This window comes from Halichoerus grypus, chromosome 8 (assembly GCF_964656455.1).
Source record: "Halichoerus grypus chromosome 8, mHalGry1.hap1.1, whole genome shotgun sequence".
In the NCBI taxonomy this organism is placed as follows: Eukaryota; Metazoa; Chordata; class Mammalia; order Carnivora; family Phocidae; genus Halichoerus; species Halichoerus grypus.
In genome coordinates this window covers 90,095,505-90,115,672 of record NC_135719.1, presented here as the reverse complement: position 1 = coordinate 90,115,672, position 20,168 = coordinate 90,095,505, and the positions used below count along the sequence as shown (strand labels likewise).

The window sequence follows — 20,168 nt, the reverse complement described above, 5'->3', positions numbered from 1 at the left end:
AAAGGCTTCATTCAGCATCCTTCCACCTGGCTAACTCAGGTTTAGTGAACACAGGAGAAAGACGTCCACTTCAAGAATATCAATATACTTCCTTTCATGAGCTGTAAGTGCGCTCTAAAGTAAAAGATACATAGAAGCATCTCCTGACCTACTCTACCTTTTAGCTTTAAGTGGAATCGACTTTATTTTCCTGTCAACTACAATTTTCACTAAAGACTCCTGACTTCTTTATGGCGTAATAAAGTTTTGTCTAGGATTACAATAAAAAGCTTTCATAATACCCATGACCCGAACATTCTGGATTAATTTTTAAATTGCATCTGAAAATCAGTACAAATGGCAATTCAATGTTTATGCCCTTGAAACCAAATTCATCCCCTGGCCTCTCTTATGTGGTCCATAACTTTCAGGGCAAGTTTCATAAAAAAGCTAAGGTGAGAAGAGAGTTTTTGCATAGGCTCAAGTTTACATTTATTTCTGTTTGACGTCTTTTCTTCTAGAGCAAATCCATTATTACTCATGCTCCTCTGGGAAGATATCAATAGTCTGGAACATATCCCTTTGTCACATGCCCGCCATTAACATCTCCCTTAACTACCTGGCCCAGTGGGAAGGAGGGAGAGGAGAAGGCAGGGGAGAGCTTGCAGCAAATCCCCACCCATTCCTGTCTCTACTGACTACCTTCCTTTACTCCTCTCAGCACCTCCCCTTGTCTTGCAAGCCTAGGAGAAGGAGGCAGGGTGACCTCGGACTCCTCAGTGTCACACATGAGTAAATTAAACCTGTGCCTTCCATCTCTCCTTCTGGTCTTTCCTGATGGCATGAACCGTGCAATGGGCTGGCCCAGGGAAACAGAAGGGAGTTGCTTATTGACTTAGGAAAAGCATCTAATGAAACGATAAGCCACTAAATCCTCTTAATTACACAGTGAGATAGAAGCTGACAAAGAGACCTGCCTTATTATTTGATTCAAATGTTAAGTTTCACCCTAGCATACAGCATTCAATGATAGGAGCAAGTAACAGAAGTTCAAAAGTGTCATTCCCGAGGTTCATTTATTCAGTAAGTAACATATTGATCACCCACTATGTTCCAGGGACTCAGACAGTGTTAAAAACATGATTAGGGACAAAAAGAGACAAGGCCCCTGCTTTCATAGGGATTACAGTCTTCTGGATTAGGGCTGCAACAAATGGAACCCAACTAAAACCTTAGCATTGGTTATACCACACCTGTTATCATGTATTCTCAAAATGCCAAAATACGGATCAGGCAAGTTGTTGTTTTTTTTTTTTTTCCCTAGGCAAAGAACTTTATTAGCCTTGTTTCAAACTTTATTCCCAGGCTTCTTCAGCTTAATTAGCTGCAAAGAATGAATTGTGTATAAGCAAAAAATGAAAAGAGCTGCAGTGTCCAAGGGGCTTGGCCTTAAAAATATTAGAGATCTAGATTTTATCAGATCCATGAACAAATTTTTTAAAAAGCAGTCATAATATAAAATAGCAGCTCCCAGCAACTTCTTCAAGTTTTATGTTCTTCAGAAGTTGACTCAATTCAGTTTGCTTCATTCTTGGAAGCTTCATCAAAATTCTCCACAAGATCTGGAACTTCATCATCATCCTCCTCTCTGGTAGCAAGTGGTGCTTTTCCATCCACAGATTGTTTGGGCAGAGCTTCAGCCAGTCTTCTTAAACTAGTCAGACTGTCTGCACCAAGTTGGTTTAAGATACTGGGTAGCATTTCTGTCAGCTGCTCTGTCTCAGCATGGCCTGGAATGGTGAAGTGCTCGCGGCCAGTGATGCCCGAACTTTGGGGTGGTTAAAGTGGATCACTGGTCCTTGGTTTGTGAACATATTCACTTCTTCAATACCAGAGATATTGTTTACCCCTAACTTCTTTAAGGAGAACTGAAGTTTTTTATCATCTGCTGTAGCCGTTCTATGAACCACCTTCTTTCGGTGAGCAGTTCCTTTCCCACCAATGCGCACTTGTGCTTGCAGTTTGGCGAGTTTCTCCTGGTTCATGATAGTTTCTTTCATCCTGTCGGAGTGGAAATGGGACCGCGCAGGGGAATAGGGTTGGCACTCAGGGGGTCTCAGGCGGACCAGCTGAGATTAGGTGCACACACGCAGGGAGGCAAGATCCAGATGAGGCAAGTTTTAAGTGGAAAAGGTAATGCACTGACGATGGCAGTGCAGAAAAACGGAACAAATCTGGGTCCTGGCTGACCTTGTTGAGCCCCTGCTGTTCCTTCCTACAGACTGCTCTCATCGTCAGACGATTAACCATGTTACTGCTTAACCAACTATAGGTCGCATCCTCTCTTATGTGCAGCTAAATGTATTTTAACTGACACACTTAGTAAATTTTGTATTTAAACCACAGACAAGACTTGCATGGTCAATATCGAGGTGTACCCTGCAATGTTGGGACTTTTAAAATTCTTCATTGAATTTTCCAAGCTTGAGACATCCCTTGTCACGAATGCCTACACTAATTGATTTCAGCTTAACGGTGGAGGTTAGGGGGTGGGAGGAGAAAGGGGTGATAGTGATGTATAGAGAAAAAGCACACAGGGGGAGAAGACCAAACTGACAGGCATGGCATAGAGTAGAGGTGGTGGTGCTTAAATATTAACTACCTTTCTGGAAAGAGACATGAGAATCTCTACGGTTCAACCAGATTAGGGAAAAAGAGTGGTGGTGTAAGATGGGGCACAATGAGAAGAAAAGAAAGCACAAGTGCCCACAAAACAAACCCAAATTCATTTATCTAGTTTCAAATAAGCCCAAGTTTGACAAAGACCTAAAGCTGCTCAATCACCCCACACAACACATCCAAGGAATGTGTGCCTTCAATTACTGAGTGAGAGAGACCACCAGCAGCAAAGATGTTATTCTTGGAATTTCAATGCAAAGCAAATGTACAGATGTTGGCATAAAAGCCAAACTGTCTGAGATGGAAATGAAGACAGAGATTCAGGGCGAAGATTAGAGGAGATAAAGAATTAAACGTGCAATAAAAGAGAACACTACATGCATGGCATCAAGCTTCCACAGCCAGTGCCCGGCGACACTCAGATGTTAGCAGTGGTGACATGTGTAGGCTAAAAGAAATGGGCAAGGGCGCAGAGTCAAACAAGTACTATATTAAAATCACTATCTCTGTGGGCAGGCTGTAAAAATCATATCATTCTCACTGAAAAAGAATTCATTAAACTGCACCCCAGCAGGATGTAAGGAACAACATGCAGCATATGAAGATATTGAGCAGCAGGGGGCAATAAACTTTATAAAAATTATTAAAGCATGCAACAAAGCAAGATAATACAAGGAGGAAACAATGAAAATGTCAGCCCAATTTATAAAGTGCACGTGTTACCCCGTAAGTGCAAGCACTTCATGAAAAACACACATGCTTCTGACATTAAAATTTACACTCTGCAAAACCACCCTTGAGATGTCCAAGCTGACCCACTGTAGGCCAGCAAAATCAAAGCCAGCAGATCGCCACGTGGAAAGGCTGGTCCAGACGAGCTTCACACCAGGTAACCTACTCAAATGCCATAATTATTTGCAGGTATGTGAGACACTGCTCCGGTTACAGATCCAAAGGTTAACTGAAAACAGGGCCGCACATATTCCACATCCCGTGAAGTACAGGACACTTGAATCTCTAAGCTGGCAAGCATGAGCAGCCTTGCCTCTAATCCAGTTTCCCCCCATATTCCTGGGTGGTTCAATAATTATACTTGAACCTGGGTAACGTACAGTTTAGGTCCCCTCCAAGCACAGAGGCATCCATACGCCCTGTCTCCAAACTGTTTCCTCCTCTGCTTCTCCCTGAGGATCTGAACTTAAAAATTTCTTTAGAGTTCCGTGGACACTTAATCCCTGGAAGGCCATTTGAGAGATACTAAAACTCTCTGCTGAATATTTCAGCAAATATTAATTGACCAGATTTTTTTTTCCTGCCACTGTCACCAGGAAATGAGGTAGAAGTGGGGAGAATGTTGGACATGAGATCAGGGAAAAAAGGAAAAAGGAAAATCTTGTCTCCCAGGGCATCACGGTGGCACAAGGATTGAGGACAAGATGCTGATAAACCGGAAAAGATAACTGAAATAAAAATAGAGCCCTGAAGACAGACTATGCTTAAGAGGACTTTAGTCTACTTCTACTGATTCTGAAGTGGTCAAGACAAAACTAATGATAGCTGCTTTAAATGAACCCTCCTCATCTCTCCAGAATCATTTCCTAGCTTTTAAAGGCAAACTGTGCTTCTCTGGACTCTTTCTCAGATGGGTAAGATGTAGGGCAACAGAAATAGAACCCAAGACAAAAAATCTACAGAAACCAGTGTAGCCATTAACACCTGCCAACCTGACAGGCTTGGAGTACAGGCACACACCATATTTTGTAATTCAACACGTATCCACCCAATAAGCTTGTGATGAAGCAGCCATTCCCATCAACAGTCAAGATCCTTCCATCTCCCATCTCTGTCTCTCCCTTCCTTTCCACTTCCCTCTCTAATTTACAGGGGCCCTGGCCCACAGCATGGACAAATGGCCTACCTTTGTTTATTTTAATTTTTTTTTTTTCATAAGATCATGCCCAGGACCTTAAGTCTTGTATTTATGCACCTCTTAGATGATAGAACCAAAAGTCAATCATTTTAGCCAATTCTTTTTAAAGATTCCTTCTAAGCTGAGACTTTCGATTCTAGGCTGGAATGAATTTTTATGGCCAAGTTATAAACACCTGTTACTCAGCAGGTGCCACTAAAATGTATAGTTTGGAGATTGCATGTGGTTTTTTTCTAGTTTCAGAAGTTGATCTACTTGAAGATAATTTGTTTTTAGAGCTGTCAAACTATAAAAGCCACTGCATTCCTTTTCACTAGCTTATAAAGATTAATTGGAAGTAACACAAGCTTGCAATTTATAGGTCAAAGAAAATTTTGCCTGCTCTAGTAGAGTTTGGCACAGGAAAACTACACATCCTCAGCTGAAAACAGATCAAAGCAATTGAGAAATAAAATATCTTGGGAGATTTGTGTATTTGTTTATTTTATTCTAAGATCAGAGGTGATAGTGACGTAGCACCCTCACTGGAAGCAGCATTTTTACATTAAGATCACAAACACAGAACAATCTTTGCTCTGCTCTAATTATTTATAGATTCTTTTCACAAGCCCCTTGAGCTAACAGTTTCCACATCATTCAGATAAATGATCTAACAAATCATACCTAGCAAAACTAGATCTGTGCAGTTAACCCATTACCATACCCAAATGGATTTTTACAGAACTAATCCGGCAAGGTTTGGGTTTGAGGATTAAAAATTCAGGGAACCTTAAGAAAATGGTCCTGTTTCTTTCACCAAAACAATATATTTAGGACCTCTCATGTTTTATCTTTTAACCTATATATAACACTCAAGCAGCAGTGGGTAGTCCTAATAATTGGTAAATTAACAAACTATCAAATGCTTACCTTCACAAAATGAAAGCAAAAATACTATTCCTAACTAATAATAAAGAAGCTAAACAAATCTAATACATTAAAAAACACCAAAACACTATTCTGATATAAATTCTTTATATTGTTTGGCTGGCCATAAATCAAATAACTAGATGCTTTCTCACGTAGGAAATGAAGACCACAGGTCATACCAATACAACAAAAATTAAGTAAAACTGCCAAACCCTCCCACCCCCCAAAACTCAAACTTTCCACCACTTGGTGGAAAGTAAATAATTAAGCTTTTTGTTTCTGGCTCACAAGGCATTAGGACTTCAAAGTTTGCAATCTGATATCCTGGATCAACATCTCTTATCCTTACTTCATTGGACTATCCCAAGGTATTATGTTCCTATGTTATAATTTTAGCTGTCATATGTTAATTTTAAATTCTGAAGTACACACACATACACATGTTAGATTTTCTTAAAACATGGACTCAGGGACAAACTCATAGGAAGTACTGAAATACTAGTTTGATGGGAATTCTGTCTTTTAAGAAATTCTAAACACAAACACCACTTGATTTTTTTTTTTTTCTCTGAATTAGACCAAAACCTTCCTGCTGATTATTTATGTCATTTGACAGGACTAAAATCAGCCCGTCTCCAAATTTTGCAGCCATCCATGCTTTTTCTAATAAGAACTAATTTTACAAGGTCCTTTCTGGCCAAGAAACTTTCAACCACTATAAACTAGTCAGACACAATACAAGATGATTAGACCAGAGTATATAGACTATGTAGCATAAACTGCCAGTTAAACATTATAGCGTGCTTCATTTTAATCATGTAGCTTTCATCTTTTTTGAACACCCTTTTAGCATCTCTTGAAAAAAAAGAGGCTTTGAAAAAGCTGAGCTACTGCTAAACACTATAAGCTGATCCTGCTATACTGTGCTTTGCCCCAGTGCCTCTCCACCCCCATGAAAACAAAAAAAATATCGCCTTCGATACTTTAAGGTCTAATAATTGTGGTCTTAAATGAGACAACACACCGTCTTCAGTTGAAAGGTCAATATGAATCCAGGTTCAAATGCAATCATGTACCATATTCAGATCTATCGTTACGATGATAAAGAATTTAGTATAATAATAATAAATGATAGACTAGCAGAAAACTTTATGGCATGTATTATTACGTGTTTAATTACACAGATAATTTATTTTAGGCCAAACACAATAAAGATAAAATTTTACATTACTGATGCCACAAAATATCAGTAAGCAAAATAATTTGGGGACTTCCTTGAAGATGCCTACAATAATATAGTTTATATTGTGTCTTAAAAGAAATGAGAAAGGTATATGAGCTTTAGAATATACGATTTCTCAGAAGGCCTAATGTTAACCCTAAATTTGCCTATTTCATAACCATGCTGTTTGAGAAGAATTTTAACAGGTGTCTTCTGTGACTGTATGTGAATTGGAGCCTTTTCAATTCCTTTATAGAAAACAAATGTGAATTTTTAAAAATCTTTTAAAATTAATTTTATTTGGCTTAAGATGCACAGTATTCCTCAGAATCATAAAATATTAAAGCATATATAAATACAGAATAGTATTGAAGCTTATAATGGAAGACTCAATTGATGATTTTACTAACACAGAGGAAAAACAGAAGTTCAGAGAAGTTAAGAGATTTGCCAGAAATCAAATTGCTAGCTAGCAACTAGATTCCAAGTCTTTTGACTTTCAGGCCAATGTGCCTTCTGTTCCTTCCTTGAGAAAAAAAAAGATTTGAAAGAAAAATGTGGCATATTTGAGTGTAAGCTATAATAGGCAGTATACCAAAATATGCTTAAAAGAGTTGGTAACACCATAAAGATGTTCCCTGGTATCGATAAAGATACTTCAGGACTGGAAATCACTGGGATCTTGGCAAAGACATAAAAGGAACTCTCCACCAACCTCCCAAGCCATGAATATTTAAATGTGTATACAAAACCCAAATTCATCAAAATTCTTAAAAAGAAAGCAAAGAGAAGACAGGTCTTAGGGGAAAAAATGGTTTTTAGAATAACTACTCAGAAGGGATATTTACAACTAAGAAGCAAATACACTTAACAGATGTGACTCAAGTTTTATGTTGAAGCTACACTAAAAGTTATAAAGTTTGCTTTTTATAGGGTGTGTTCTTCAACACTGTACTAGAAGTTCTAACCAGTGCAATAAGGCAAGAAAAAGACATTAAAGCCATTGAAGTTAGAGAGGAATAATTAAAACTGTATTTATTCATAGATGACATGATCCTATATGTAAAATATCCTAAAGAATCTATAAAATAATTTTAGAGGGTGCCTGGGTGGCTCAGTCGTTAAGCGTCTGCCTTCGGCTCAGGTCATGGTCCCAGGGTCCTGGGATCGAGCCCCGCATCGGGCTCCCTGCTCAGCAGGAAGCCTGCTTCTCCCTATCCCTCTGCCTCTTCTCTCTGCTTGTGCTCTCTTTCCCTCTCTCTCAAATAAATAAATAAAATCTTAAAAAAAAATTTTTAGAAATAATACACAAGTTAAGCAAGGTTTCAGGATAAAAGATCAATGTATAAAAATCAATGATATATTTTGATATATTAACAAACATTTTAAATTATGAAAACAATTCCATTCCCAGTAGTCATCAAAAAGAATGAAATGCTTTGTAATAAATTTAGAAAAAGAAGTACAATGCCTGTGTGTACTCTGAGAACTATAAAACACTGCTTATAGATGTTAAAGAAGACTTAAATAAATGGAGTTATATGCTATGTGCATGGGCTGGGGTATTCAATATTGTTAGGACAGCAATTATGCTCAAATTGATCTCAATGGAATTGAAAAATGCAGAAGGCTTTTTCATAGAAACTAACAATGAGATCTTAAAATTTATATGAAAATTCAAATGAGCTAGAATTGCCAAAGTAATAAAAAAAAAATTGTAGGACTAATACCACTTGACATCAAAACTTAAAGTTACAGAAATCAAGGCAATGTGGTATTGGCATAAGGATAGACACATTGATCAATGGGACAGGAGAGAGTCCAGAAAGAAACCCTTACATATGTGGTCAATTGATTTTCAACAAAAATGTCAAGACAATTCGAGAGGGAAAATACAGTCTTTTCAACAAAAATTTCTGGAACAATTGGATATGCACATGCCTAAATAAACTTAGACACTCTCAGACTATGCACAAAAATTAACTCAAAATGGATCATAGATCTAAATTTAAGAGCAAAACTATAAAATTCTAGAAAACAAAAGAGAAAGTCTTTTTCACTTCAGGTTAAACGGTAAAGATTTCTCAAATATGACACTCAAAGTATAATCTACTAAAATATGATAAAATGGACCTCATCAATATTAACAAATCTTTGTCTTGTCAAAAGACACCATTAAGAATATGGAAAGAGAAACCACAGACTGAAATCCTTGCAAATATTTGCAAATCATGAATCTGATAAAGAGCTTATGTCCTAAACATATTTAGACCTTTGATAATTCAGTAAAACAACCCAGTAAAAAACAGGCAAAATATTTAGTAAGATTTCAAAGAAGACATAAGAATGGCTAATAAGTACATGAAAGGGTCTCAACATGATCAGTCATTAAGGAAATAGCGGTAGCAGAATTCTAAGATAGCTATCAAAATTCTTGCTCCCTGGTATATATGTGCTGTACGTCCCGACCTTTGAGCCTGGGCAATACTTGTGAATATGATGGAGTTCCACTCCCATGATCAGGGTGAATAATACAGTAAAGGTGAAGGGATTTTGTAGATGTAACGAAGGTCCCCAATCAGTTGACTATGAGTTAATTAAGAGGGAAATCTTCCTGGGTGAGCTCGATATAATCAGGTAAACCCTTCCAAAGAGGGTCCAGTCTTCTCTGAAAGAGAGATTCAAAGTGAGAGAAATTCTTCTGCTGGCCTTGAAAAGCAAATAACCATGTTGCAAACTGCTCCTGGAGTGGGCCACATGGCAAGGACCCCTTTAAAGTGGACCCTAGAAGTTTAGAGTGGTTCCCAGCTGGTAGTCAGCAAGAAAAGGGGGACTTCAGTCCTACAACTTCAAGGAACTAAATTCTCCCATCAACCAGTGAGCTTGGAAGAGGATCTCAAGCCTCACATGAGATCATGGTCCCAGCTAAGACTTTGATTTCAGCCAGTGAGACTCAACAGTGGACTCAGTTAACCTGTATTCAGACTCCTGACCCACAGATACTGTGGATTAAAATGTATGTTGTTTTAAGTTGCTAAGTGTGTGATAATCTGTTCCACAGAAACAGGAAACTAAAACAGGAATACGAATTAAAATCACGCTGAGACGCCACTACACAATCAGAAAACAAAACAAAACAAAACCTGGAACTGGTTGTAATAAAAATAAAACTGGAACTGTCCTTGGTTGCTGGTGAGAATGTAAAATAGTCCAATCCAATTACTTTGGAAAACAATTTTTGCATCTTCTTTAAAAATCAACATGCATTTACCATAACACACAGAAATTCTACCACTGTGTATCTATTGGAAAGAAGTGAGAATGTAATTCCTCATGAAGACTCGTCCATCAATGTTCATAGCAGCATTATTCAAAACAGCAAAAATTGGAAACAACCCACATGTCTATCAACTGGTGAATAAATAAATAATACATGCTATATCCATGCAATGAACTTCTCCTCAGCAATAAAAAAGAACTAACTACACATACAATTTGAAATACTCAAGAACATTATACTAAAGTAAAAGACGAGGCACAAAAGACTACATCTTGTATGATTACACTTACATGAAATCTTTAGAAAAGGTAGAAATATAGAGAAACAAAAAGTGGTTTGGTGTTTGCCTGGGTCTGGGGGTGGGAGCATGATTGACTACTGTTAAGTGGGCATGAGTTTCAGGATGATGGAAAAAGTCTTACAACTGAATTGTTGTGATGGTCACAGACCTTTAAGTTTACTAAAAATTATCCAACTTACAGTGGGTGAATGGTATCATGTGTAAAATATACTTCAATAAGCTCTTAAAAGTTAAAAAAAAGGGCTTTTTCATATCAATACCATTATGAGTAAAAGAGTGAAACAGTGGGGGATTTGTACTATAATGAGACAAAGTGCACTTGCCATACCTACTTTCCAAAAATTCCCAAATATTCAAATGTCAAATATTAACTCAATGATAAGTCAACTTTTCAACTCTTCCTTATTCACACTCAACATTAAAAATTGATCTTATAATCTACCTGGTTAGATTATAAAATTTTTTTCCCCATTTACATCATACTTCTGATTCAAAATTTTCAGGAGAGAATTTTGACATGTGCTCTACCTAAAAAAAGGAAGATCATAACAACAGTCAAATTAGGCTGCATCTCCGTCAAAACTCCTTTACCTAGAACTTTTCTGATTCATTTTGAATTGCTTCAGTAAATTGGACTTAAAGTCATGCAGTGTTCATAAACTGGTATTAATTAGAAGAGATGCAGATTTAAAGTTTTATGTTCTATCTAGAGTAGTAGAGTAGTATGGGTTTCTGAAATCTTGACAGATTTTCTTCTTTTAGGCAAATGAAAATCCTTTGACCTTCTAACAAAAGGAAACGACAAAATCAGAACTGTTGCCAAGAAACTGACCCAAAACATTACTCAGGAAGCAAGTCAAAAGAGAAAATAAAAGCAGTAAATTACAATGGCTGTTGTTGAACGGCGATATTTTCAATTAAAGTCACTTTTAATGAGTATGTTACTATATATATTTCCAATCAACATCTTAACTATTTGGAGGCTTTACTTAAAAATGAGATAAAACTGAATCCATTCAGCAAGATACACTCTGTCAAGGATTTTTCAATACTCTATGTAATGGACTCCCAGGAAAAAAGTCTGGGTTTGAGTCTTGGCTCTGCTGCTTAAACTCGGACAGTCTTGGGTAAGTCACAATACTGCTCTTAGCCTCAGGTCCCATATTTGTAAAATAAAATCAGCGTTAATACTTGACCTACCTACTTCATAGACTTTACATAAGGACTAAATAAAACAACATAGGTCAAAATGTTTTGTAAATTCAAGTAGTATACAACTATTTAGAAAGGGCAAAAGAAAAGTAGGAAAATGTTAACTATCTCTTTGCTAATTCCAGGGCAAATGTACAATTTCCTGTCATTGTTTCCTTATATGAAAGCTACGGTTCCTACTTTAGTGAGACCATCTCAAAAGAAAAGCTACATGACCAGTCTCAGTGCCATGGAATGCACACCAACGCTCCGTTCAGTCTCCAAGCAGGACTACAAAGGATCTGGGAGGGGCGTGACACTAAGGCTCCAGGGGACAGCCCAAAGGTGTATTTCACTCCTTTGTGTCTTATCTGCTTAATAATTGCAGGAGATAGCATTCTTCTTCTTTCCTTTGTTATCTTTACAGAGAAAGTGTCCAAAGGGTAGAGAGAGCAACCAAATGCCAATGAATATATTGCTACAAACTTGGAGGTCATTAGTGAGAGAAGATTTGTTGCTGAGAAAGAAGCTACATAGTTCAGTAGGCAGTTAGACCAAACCCGTGTTTGCTTGGCACCTGGGTCCTAGTGAAACAATTCGACTGGCTTGTAAATAGGCACAATGCCATCCAGCCATATGGGTGCACGTGGATGCTGCCAAGTGACCATGTAGGAGAATCAGAAGCGTTTGTTGAGGGCAGCAGTCCCAGTGTGGGACATCCAAACAGCTGTCTACCCTGAGATTCAGACGCCTGTGGTTAAGGGGACGTGACATGGTTAATCTAGGTTGGATTAAGTTTAAAACATAAAAATCAGCCTCCTTGGCCCCAAATGGTCAGTTGGGTACACGGGTGAATCATCTAACATACACTCTCCTCTCTGAGTTTGCCTTTCCTCCCTTAAAAATCATGATGTATTTCTATTTAATGGCTTTCCAAGGTGTCTAACTACATTCCATGATACTGATCAAATATTTGAAAAGAAAAATAGTCTTCATAAATCCCAGTAACCTACATTCTTAATCTGAATTTTTGAGAAATATGGCCATATTTATCTTTGTAAAGATAAGTATCATTACGGAGAGATGCTGGTAAACTTATTTTAGTCAGGAGGTCAAGCCAAGCAGCTGAACCATGCTAAGAAATTTAGTTAGAAAAAGAAAGAAAATCAGTTTGGGCATTTTCCCACTACAATAATTTTCTGTGAGTTTCAAGTTGGGAGCATCTAGCTTTAATTACTTAAAATTGGGAGGATCGGGTTGTTTCTTGAAAGATTTCTGCAGACCCATCAAAGATTTCATTTACATACACAGTGCACCAAACATAGGCTAAAATATTTTCAGGAACAAGAGCTGCAAAGATGGGAGAAGTGGTAGGATTTTTTTTCTCCTAGGTCTCTAAAAGCATCCTTGGGAAGAGCGTTTCTTTTTGAGGCAGTGGTATCACCACAGGGCAGAGAACAGACATAAATACATTGCAAAGCTAGAGAACTGCTTATATTGCCCATGCATGCACGTATCTAGAGAGGATGGCTTATTCCAGATAGTATCCCTGTACCTTCCACAAAGATAGTTTATTCATCCAAAATGCAAATGAGATCAACTGTGAAAAATGCCTCTGAAGAGTCAAAAGAGATATCACGAAGTCCAATGACTTTATTCACAGAGGAGGCTTTTTGTCCTCTATCAATTTTTTTTCAGGCTTAGTTTAATATGTAATTCCAACAAACTTAGGTGTCCAAGCTAAAAGCATATCTGAAGCAGCAAATTAAAAGGGAGATCCAGAAATGCTAATGGCAGAGAAGAGTTATGGCTGACACGAAGGGGGGAATGGGGGGGAGAAGTGGGGGGATAAACAACAGGGAAAAAAAAAAATCCTCAAAATGCACTATAATCTGGGCCAATTTGGTATACAGTCAAAGCAGTTCTCATCGTCCAATGGTCCCTGAGGACATCACACCATATTATTTTCATGGTAATGAAATGCATACATAATGATGCTCCTAAGTCATAAAGAAAAGGCTCAATTATCTTCCACACAAAAAAGTCTTTCCAGAATGATTTAAATAAAAAAGAAAAAGTTTGGTGATTAAAGAACAGGCCCTCATTTATCCAAAATCATTTCCTTTAAATTCCAGATAGCTGAAGTTTTCTTGTACATGTACTATATTCATATATGTAAATTATGAACAACTTTATAGCCTTAAAAATGCCTGGATACTGATGAGATCTTACCCTGGTAAGATGATTCCTGATTTAGAAGCTTGAATTTTAAGAATTACGATGCAGCATATAAAACGTTATTATAAATTGCAACTCACTGCTATCCTTAGTACTGTACCAGTTTGAGGAATGTTTTATCTCCTTCACACTAAATCATCTAAATGTAAATAGTTTAGACTTAGGCAACTTTTGTTTCCTCTCCTCCACCTCAAGCTTTAAAATGTATGCCTTCATTAGAATGCTTTCTTTCTTCACACCAGCAAATAATTAATTATTCTTCATAAATAAGTAAAATTTCTCTTTACAGCTAGGTCATTCATTGCTCAATAGAAATATAAATTGCAAGCTTCTCTCTTTGTCCTCACAAACAAATAAATCCAAGAAAAACAGACTCTTTGAATAACCTTTTCCATAAAATTCTACTCCCTGACCCTTCAAAGTGAATGTTAAGTGACTATCAATTTATTTGTCTGCTTCAAAGAAGGCCTATAGAATATGAGATGTCTAATAACTAAAAGTGCATCTATGAAATGCAGAAAAGTAGTTCGTAGTCTTATTTTATACTTTCAGATATTTAACATACAGTGAATAGAATTATCCTTCCAAGTAATTAAATCACAAATTGAAGGAATTTTGCACCTAAATAGAGTGTGCTGAACGATAATTAGGTCATTAAAATAGCCACCACTGGGTGCATATTATATGCCTATCATTATGCCTGTTGCTTGACATTATCTTCATTTAATCCTCACAACAGCTCTGTAAAAATGACTTGCCCAGGGTCACACAGGAGGCATACTAAAATGAATCTGACGATCGTTAATTCAGAGAACACAAATGTTTTTAAGAACCAGCAAATTTAAAGGAGTGGGAGCAGAGTTAGCATATCCATGCCATGAGTTTGTATTTATTCAATTAAACATTTACATTGCCTAATATGTTCCAAAGTAGCTACGAGGAGCGAGAAAAGATTGCTCACTGTCATCTAACAGTAACACAAACTAATGTAAAGCTTACTGTGTTCCAGTCATCCTTTTAAGTGTTTCTCTCTCTCACTCACACACACAAATACATACAAACACACACACATGCTTGCACACATTGCCTCATACTAATCTTCAAAACAAGCTTAGGCAGAAGGTTTACTAATATTATTCCCTGTTTAGAACTGTCCAATGGCTTCCCAGAATACTTAGATTAGACCCCATCTCCCATCACGTCCTAGAAGGTCTGCATGACCATGCCCCTGCCTGCCTGAAACTCCCGTCCCACTTCCTACACCCAAGCTCCACTGGTTTTCTGTTTTCAAAAGTCTGTTCCTGTAAGATGCCAAGTTAGTTCCCACCTGAGTTTTGTGTTTGTTGCTTCCTCGGGACTGTTTTGTCTACAGACTTGATGTGGCTGGCTGCTTCCGGTCACCCAGGTCTCAACCCAAATATCAACCTCGGGAGGCCTTCCTTGCACACCCCTTCAAAAGTGGCATACCTGCCCTACCAGGTTACCTCTATCACATCATCCTGCTTCATTTCTTCCTGGTACTTACCACTATCCTAAGTCGTGCGGTTAGTGTATTTGCTTGTTGACTGCCTTCTCCCTTTACCCCACTCCAGAATAAACAAGTGAACAAGTCCTGTCACAGAGCACATGCTCAGCAGTATCTGTGGCATGTGTCCAGTTCTTAAGGCAAATGGCAAACATCATGCGTGAGTTACCAGCTTAGGGAGTTCTGAAGGCACCCTTTGAGAGATAAGGAGTATTTAAATAGACAATAAAATCAGTGCCAAAAAGACAGTGGAAAAAATCCTTACATGCTTGGGAACTAAATAACATATTACTAAAAGAAAAAATCTGAGTTAATAATCAGAAAAGATATTTTTAAAGCTTTTGAGTGGAATAATGTTGAAAACACTCATGTCAAAATTTGAGGGACACAGCTAAAGCAGTACTTCGAGGGAAACATATACCTTTAAATGCAGATTTCAGGAAGCTCAAAAGGTAAAAATAAGAAAAAAGCTTAGGAAACCCAAAGCAACAAAGAAGGAGGAAAGTAAAGTTACCTTTATTTTAGAAGCATAAATGAATAAAGAATAGAACAGGGAAGACTAATAAATGAAAATGTATTTTTAAATACATTTTAAAATACATGTATTTTAAAGAATAAGATGGACAAACAAGAATGTGCAGCTACGTATACATAACCTCTTTAAGAAAATGTAGAAATAAAGAGAAAAGATACATATCACCCAAAATATGCCCAGCAATAATGACAGTCATACAAGAAGATTTAAAAATGAGAAGAACCTTGCCCAGTTTTTCCCCAAACTTTTCTCATCATGATGTGACAGTTCAACATCACCATGAAAAATGAGGGTATTTCTTTCCATGAAATTTAAAGTTAACTTTTTATGTCCCATCGAACTTTTTTAAGTAAATGTTTCATGATGACTAAACTATATAAAATAATATCTACCATGATCTTTTGAAATCATGGTAGATATTTTGAAAGCACAAAATAACCATGAACAAACTAGAAACCTACTAAAATCCCAGAGATGGTTTTATCCAGTGGTTAGAGACACAAGACCAAAATAACGCAGAAAAAAAGAAAACCAAGTACTAGTGAAGTCATAATTACACCAACAAAACACTGGGTGGTCTCCTTTTGAAATGCACCAATTATTTTGCCTTTCTCTCCCACTATTCCTCTTTAGGCATGCTCCAGTCCAGCCGACGTTGGTAACTTGCTGTCTCCTTAATACACATGGTGTTTTGATGCTTCCATTTCTTTACCCCACCTGGTTTTTTTCTGCCTCTGTTACCACCCACCTCATCTCTACTTATTTAAATTTTACCCTATCAAAACACTTCTCCTTTCCTTCTTAGAAATGACGTGTCTCGTTCGTGGACTCAGCCTGCTTGTGCCTCTGTTGTGGCATTTATGATATGATAGCGTATCTTTCCTTGCATGATTGTTTTCCGCATACTATATACCTTCAGCAGAGGAACCGGCCACTGCATGTGTCCCTTTGTTTTCTCCACAGCATCTAACCCAGCATCAGGCTTTGTATCAAGCCAGGAGTTTAAGTAACATAACCTCTGAGCCTCATATATAATGGGGGCAGGTGCTAAGAACAATCAGAACTCCTGGTGTTATTTTTAGAATTAAATGACATCATGTACGTACAACTCTTTACACAGCATCTAGTGTTATAGTAAGCTCTCAATATGACATGGATTCAAGAAATGATGAATGAAATAATATCCTAACCTTGGATAAGGAAAGGTACAGAAGGCTTTCAAATATTTTGATAATTAAATATGCAAAAATTGGCCATTAAACAAGCTATATCCATATTAACATTTTGTCAAATTGCAACAATACTAAAGTGCCATCAATTTTTAAATATGTCATCAATTTACTTTCTACTCTCCTGGAAAAAAAAAAAACCATCATACTAAATATATACATCAGTTACAAGACTCGTTTTCAATTTCAGAGACATTTCAAATCACGGAAATGCAGCAATTTTCATGCCGAGTTCCTCCCTTGTTCTATAACACTCATCAGTCCTTTGCACACGCATCCCATCATTCTGGGGAGAACAGGCAGCATCCACTACCACCTTGACATACACACCCACAACTCCCATTTCTTTACAGGCTCAGCTCCTCTGTAAAGCTCTGGGCCCTGCCATCTGTCCTCAACGACTGGACTGAAAAGGAACTCTCCACGGTGGTACCAGAGAACATGCTTTCCATTATTCACTGAGCAACCCTCCTCTTCTTTGTCTTCTTCAGTTCTGTGGCTTTGGAAAGTTTTGAACACTCCTTTCTAAATTACGCTGTTACTGTGTCATTACTTATGTTAACAGCTTAAATTTTCATATAGTGTTTTAGAATTTGTAAAATGTTTTCACATATAATAATCCACTTAATTTTTACACACACACACACACAAACCCTCATGAGGTGAAAACAGGCATATATTTATTCCCATTTCTCAATGAAAAGATGGAAACAAAGAAAAGATTTCCTGATTTGCCAAATTGGATAGAGTTAAGGTATAAAGACACCCAGGTATTCTGAGTCCACATACAGTACTTTCTGTTTTCAAGTTCAGGTCCACCCCTGAACTTGACACCTCAGATTCTCTCCCCTATTCTCTTCTGCATTTATGGTTTCCTTTGCTGACTTCTACTTCCCTCCTGAGCCCTCATTGTTATGCTCATAACATTTTGCCTCCCTGCCTTTTCCCCTTGCAGTCTTCATAGTTTCCAGCTTCAAACAGAACCTCTACATAGAAAAGCCCTGATCTCTAGCTGGCATGACAGTCCCTCAATTCCCACTCTATCTGGAGATTGCCATTCGTGCATCCTGTCATCACATTAAATTAATGAAATGTACTCATTCATCAAAACAAAAGCAAATTCTAGAAAAACAGAGCAAAGACCATCTTATTTTCTAACCACAGTAAAAAAACAGAACAGAAGGCCTCATTCTGTTCTTGAATGTCCTGAATATCTAAGGAAACTCCTCTCTCTTCTTGATCAAAGACTTAATGGACACCAATAAAACTACCTTGTGAGGTGGGAGTCTGTAATAAAAAAATAACTTTAAAATATTTGAAAAGGGTAATCTTCTGCCATCAAATTAGTTCCTCATACCCTTTTAGCTGATCTGATGTACACACCTTACCTAGCCACTCTCCAAATACCAATATATAGTCAAAGGAGACAGACAAAATATATTTCTTTAAAGATTTATTTATTTATTTGAGAGAGAGAGAGAGAGACAGAGAGACAGAGAGAGAGCATGAGCAGGGGGAGTTGCTGAAGGATATATAGAGAAAATCCACAACCAGACTCCCCACTGAGTGTAGAGTCCAACGAGGGGGCTCGATCCCAGGACCCTGAGATCATGACCTGAGCTGAAACCAAGAGTCGGCAGCTTAACCACCTGAGACTTCCAGGTGCCCCAGCAGGCAAAATATTTAATCACAGATGTTGACTGCACACACTAGGTCTGGCCATTTGAGAGTACCACATAAATACCATCCCTTTCTAAGCAAACATAACCAACTCAATACCAGGCCCCAAAGACATTGAACTTCAGAACTAAGCAAACAATAACAGTGTGAAGGGTTACAACCATGGCTCTGAGAATCATGGAAACTTGACATTTTACAATTTTTTCAAGACTTCTGTGACAGGAATCTGTATTGTTCAAAACCATTATTCGAAATATGATGGTAGCTAACACACACACACAAATACTTAGAACTTCTCAAAACTCTGGCAAGCATCAAGGAAGGATACCTAAAAAAGCCACATACACTACCGCATGAAACTTATAATTGGCATTATTTAGCTGTAGTTCAACACTGTGTTGCAGCTATAATTAAATTACTAGCACAAGTAAGGAAATAAGAAACTCTATCATTTCATTAAGGTCTCCATCTCTATGAAATCTTATAGCCTAAGACAAATTCTTAATGACAATACAATCCCTGTAGATAATCAGAAGATTTTCACAGTAATAAAACAGGTTGGCTTGCAAAATGTCCCATGTTTGGATCATCATATGATACTATTTAGGGTACATAATCTTGAAAGGGCAATCCGATAATCACACTAGAAGCAATTTCGTACGATACTAGTGCTGAAAAGTCAATTTAACTTTCCAGCTTTCTAACACTTTGTTATTGCTATTGTTAATTATTTCTCATTTAATGGGAAATTGGCAACAAGGTCCCCGACTGTCATTTTAAATCTGCAGTAATATCATGTGAAGCTTTTCGTCCTTATTCCCAAGTCCTGGATGATCAGAGTTAAATGGCAGATCCGGTGTTACAAAAGCTCAGGGGCAGGCACTGTTACACAAATCGCCAATTCAATTAACAGTGTGCAAATGCTCCACTGGCAGACTGCAGGAAGGACAGCCATTTTGGCAAGTGTCACTCCTAATTTATCAAACTGTCAAACCTTCCACTCAGGTGCCTGCGGTCACTGTCTGCTTCTTAATGCTACGTTGTAAAAGCTGCAGGAACCATTCTTGTAGCTTGACAAGGCACAATACTCAAAACTGATTTTAAAATCAAATGTACAGTTGTCTTAATTATTCTCAGTATAAATGATGTTTTAATTACAAAAACAGAGTGGGAATATTAAATCAGGATTGAATACTAGGTTTACATAGAAAGAAGAGAACTTGTTACCTGCCTGCCTTGAGAAGGAGCAGAGGCAGAATAATTTAGACTAGAATCATTTATTAAGCCACAACATTCTTTAATTTTCCTAAATAACTACCTAAGCCTTTTGTCCCCCCAAAATTTATATGGTAGTAATTCTTAATGCGAATTGAGCGGTCAACTTTTCTCCCCCTAGTTGTTCCTATGCTTTCGAAATGATAGTGAGGAGGGATACAGCCAGTGACGCTTGCAATCCTAAGAGCCCTCTCC

At 37.6% G+C, this 20,168-nt stretch overlaps 1 protein-coding gene and 1 pseudogene across 6 annotated transcripts in view; both read right to left on the bottom strand.

The window, feature by feature from the left end:
• Positions 1-20,168, bottom strand: part of NPAS3 (neuronal PAS domain protein 3) — an 839,760-nt gene that overhangs the window by 447,612 nt on the left and 371,980 nt on the right. The gene's annotated exons all lie outside the window — the stretch shown is intronic.
• Positions 1,313-2,039, bottom strand: LOC118522650 (transcription factor BTF3 pseudogene; annotated as a pseudogene).